The following is a 4959-nucleotide window of genomic DNA, read 5'->3' as shown; positions in this document are numbered from 1 at the left end:
GTCAGGGTGACTAGAGCTGATTCCATACGCGGGGAATTTACTATGTTTTCCTCAGAGCCAATTTTGAGGAAATCCATTTGTACAGCATTTACACTTACTAGAATTTGTGCTACCCAAATTCCCCCTATTAATAAGATAGTTCCTAAGAAACCAATTATCCCTAAACACATGCCACGTCCTCATTCTTGACGATGCATTCCTTGAAGCCTCTGTCCCCATCTCTGGACCTTGTCACGCAGTAGGGTAGAAAGAGGACGCGGCAATATCCAATTAGAGACTGGACAATAAAAGATTAATGACTATGAAGACATAGCAAAGGAAATGCAAACTAAAGTATTAAAGGGAAAAAAGTTGAAAAAATAAATAATAAAAAGAACTTCAGTTACTTTTGGAACAATTTGATTGTCAGAAAAAGAGAAAAAGAAAGCAAATAAAAACAATGATAAAAATTTCTCTAAGTTTTTTAAAGAACTGCTTTCTAGATATATGACCAACAAAAAGCAGTATATATTTAATGTATTACAACCTGATGAGTTTATAGATAAGTATATGTCCATGAAACCATCACCGAAATCTATGCCATAAACACACCTATCAGCTTCAAAAGTTTTCTCTCACCCTCATTACTTATTATTATTATTACTACTACTATTGAATGATGAAAATACTTACCATAAGATTTAATCTCTTAGCAAATTTTTCAGTATACAATAGTATATGATACAGCATCATTAACTACAGGCACTATGCTGTACAACAGATCTCTAGGACTCATTCTTCTTGTGTAACTAAAACTTTGTACTCTGGCTAATACCTTTATAAATCCACAGATCCAAGAAACTCAACAAACAGGATAAAGACAAAGCAAAACCACAAGAAGTCATATCTTAATCACATAATTGAAAACGAGTAAAAACAAAAAAAAAGAAGCAGCAGCACTCAGGAGAAAAATGTCATTGGCTCAAATGTCTTCACTGGTGAATTCTGTTAAACATTGAAGGTAGAAAAAATAATCATATAAACCAAGAAGTTACAGAAGAAGGGGCAATTCCCAATTAATTTTATTTAATTTTTCTCAGATACCAAAAACATGCAAAGATGTTAGAAAGAAAGAAAACTACCAATGTTTCTTATAAACATAAACACAAAAACCCATGCCAAAAAAAAGTTAACACTGTCTGACCAATTGGGGTTTATCACAAGAATGAAAGTTTGGAGAATTAAAGAGATTTATAGAAGAAAGACACTGTGGACCACTAGGTGACTTTGACTGTTCGGTAATAATAAATTTGTTCTCAGAAAAGACAAAACACTCTCTGAGGAACCGGAAAATTACATGGAAGAATCAGAGTCACTTCTTTTTAAACCAATTATTAAATCAGTGAATGAAAACAGATTTATAACTATCATTTTATGGGCCATAAATGAGGAGAGATAGTGTATTTAAGTAATGTAAACATCTCTGAACCACTAACAAGTGTAAGGCAAGACTGGGCTATCCAATAGAAATATAATGCAAGCCATATATGTAATTTAAAATTTTGGGGGCCTTTTGAGCCTTACTTCTCTTGCTCAGGCTCGCTTCCGCTTCTGGAAATGTACTTTCCTTTCTAATAAAACTTTTCTTTTCTACTAAAAAATAAATAAATAAATATTAGATTTAATTAAATTTTTGGGTAGCCATATTAATAAAAAAGTATAAAGCAACAGGAAAAATTATTATTAATAATATACTTTACCTCAATATATTCAAAAATTACCATTTAACATACGATCGATATAAAAAATATTAATTATATATTTTATATTCAGTTTTTTCTTTTGGAAGAATTAAAATTAAATTAAATCGAAATTCTGTTTCTTTGTCTCAGTCATTGCATTTCACATGCTCAGTGGTCACAGCTAACAGCTACTCTATTGTATACTGTAATGCTAGAACCAAAGATAGTAACAATGTGAGACCATCTGAAAAACACTCAGATTTAATTAATACCTGTATCTAATGCTTACAGTCAGTAAAATTCTTACTCCTCTTTTAGAAGTTCAATTTTTTAAAAAAAAATGTGCTTGTTGAAAGCTTGTTAATGGCAGATCATCAATGAGGCTATTGCAGAAGCCAAAACAATCATCACTTATTGAAAAGCATTCTGAGTTAAGTAGCTTTTATTTAGAATTTTAGCGTTTCTGGAATGTTCCATGACTTCAACCTGAACTTGCCACTCGGTTTCCAGATGGGCAGCCATATATTAATGATGTTCTCACTGTGGCATGAATAGACAATGAACCCACGAGGAGAATTTAGAAAGTTCTAAATAATTTTGATATAAGTTTCAGAGTGAAAAATCTGCTATAAGCTTCTTAGACTCCAAATAAGACACAGCCGAATCAAGACACAGCAATGTAGAAATGTAAATTCTTAAAATAAGGCAAGATTTTAAAACTTTTTTATGGTAACATTACAAGAAAAATAAAGAAAGAAAGAAAATCATACAAAGTCAACAATAGCACACTGGAATAAACCCAGATTTGACAACTTTTTGTAGCTGGGAATTTATTCTTCTATTATAATGTCAAGAACACCTACTGTCCATGAAAAATTATCAGTAAATACAATCATGAATGCAATGCAATTTTGTAGGCATTTCTCAGGGAATACAATTTTTAATTTTAGTAGATAGCTCAAAATGGCTTTTGGTCCAGTAATTTCTATTTCAAACTTCTCTTGAACTAATCCCCAAAATGCATAGAAAGCTCACAATTTTGTAGCAAATAGTAGGTTGAATTAACGTAGTTCAAGGGATTTCTCCAAGTTATCATGCAAGCTTCGCCGTGCTCAATAAATAACAGCCTAAAAGGCAGATAGTGATAACAAAAGAAATGCTCAAATAAATCCTTCTAAACATGTGACCCAGTTGAATTACCAATTTTTCATCACCAACATGCTCTTCTATATTGCATATTAGAAATTATATTGATTGCCATTTATGGGGCAATATCTCAGCACTCACCTCAGTCATACCCCCATCCCAGACTGAATTAAGACAAATAGGATCTTATAAGACAAATAGGATCTACCTTGAATTCTGTTCCGCCTCCACCTACCAACTCATCTTGTCTCTTCTACATCAATGTAGTCTGTGCTAGAGGAAGGAGCTAGCACGAAGTGGTTTAACCCTGCTGTAACTGTGTTTGTTCCCCGTGAAGTGGGTTAGCATAGTAGCAGTAAGATAATCAAAGAGTTTTCCTCTTAGAATAGCTTGGAAGGATTGAGACTATTAAATCAATCTTCATTTGAGCTGTCAGCTTTATTAATGATACACACATATTAAATATATATATATATATTTCCATATCCACATATAAACATACAGGTATACATGATATAATAATGATCTATATGTATACATACAGTCTCTTATAACTCTCTGTAGAACCATCAAATGAAAAGGCAACCAATAAAGTGAAATTTCTAGATTTTCTGCATCAACTAAAATACATAGTTATGGCTATGCAAAAGGCCACTTGTTCACAACTTATGGGTCGTAGCTGATTCTGTAGTTGAGAGCTGATGTTTAAGACTGGGCAGTCTGGCTCCCATCCCAGACCACATCCTTGATCACAGTAGTAACATCCAAATTCAGTTTTGGAAAAATTTAAGGAGTTGTCTAATCCAACTTGCAAACTGATGTTTTATGTATCCAATAACATCCCTGGCAATGTATTAATTCCCCTAGCGGTAAGGATAGGAAAACATTTCTGAAGAAGAAGGAACATGTCAGATCTTTTTTCTGTGTGGCAAATTAAAATAGTTTAAAATGAATCTTTAGGCAGCTCAAACATCTGATTTCCAAATTTTGAAGATTATTCTGTCCCATCTGCTGTTCCATAATCATTTTTCCTACATAGAGAAAGAAAAAAAAATCACAGCGATAATAAGTAAAATAACAAATGTAAATAAAGAACTATAAGTTATTATTTGTTTTCTAGGACATCTCTCTAGCTTGGGAAAAGAAAAGAAAACCTGAAAAGTTCCAGAGCGAGTTCTAACATTAACCATATAGATTTATTATGCCAATATATAATATGTCTAATACAATAACAAAACCGCATTTCTCTCATAAAATGTTAATTAGGTTTTCAAAAAGTACTTCTCACCCATCGTATCTAATGTCTCATCTGTATTTTACTCTGCAAAGGAACACGGACTTTCTCAAGATCGAGCTAGTCTTTGTTTGCAGAAAAGGAGAAATTGTTGTCATCTTTAAAAAACATATTGGAAATAAAAGAAAACAGAAACATCACCAAAACTGTGGTTTCAACTATAAACCAACTTAAAATCCTTTTATAGTTTTCAAAATCAAACGTAAAAACGTTCCCTTTAACTTATTTTCTCAAAAGGGGTCGTGTAAGGAATCTTCACAGTGATCTCTAAGCAAAACTTCAAAAAGGAGAACCCCGTTTCCCACATTTGCGTAAACATCCTTCATGGTGATTTGACTGTAGGGACAGGACTGTCTGCATACCAAACAAAGCCTTCCTTGGCACAGGTCTCTCCCTAGCTCTGGAGTGAGATTAGAGATGGAAGAAATATCAACATCTACCAAGGCCAAGGGAAGTAAATTTAAACTCTCCCTACCACCAAACAAACAACCACAGCCACATCTTAAAAGCCACCATCAGAATGACTGATTCAGGCCCCACAGCCCTGAAGTGGCTTCTTCCATATCTGAGTCCTGTAATTAGTGTCGGGTGTTCCCTAGGGACACTCAAGAGTTAGAGATTTGGTATGAATGTTGTTCTGAAGTTTATCCAAATAAGGCTGGATTTTTCTTCTGTGTGTGTTCCTCCTTTTTCTTACATGTTTTCCTTCCCACCCCACCTCCACTCTATTCAATTTTCTCCTGTAAAATCTATATAATATTTCCTTCCAAGCCTAGAATTTCTTATCGCGTCTCATTA

This window comes from Pteropus alecto, unplaced genomic scaffold, assembly GCF_000325575.1.
Source record: "Pteropus alecto unplaced genomic scaffold, ASM32557v1 scaffold81, whole genome shotgun sequence".
In the NCBI taxonomy this organism is placed as follows: domain Eukaryota; kingdom Metazoa; phylum Chordata; class Mammalia; order Chiroptera; family Pteropodidae; genus Pteropus; species Pteropus alecto.
Note: the sequence above shows the minus strand (reverse complement) of the source record.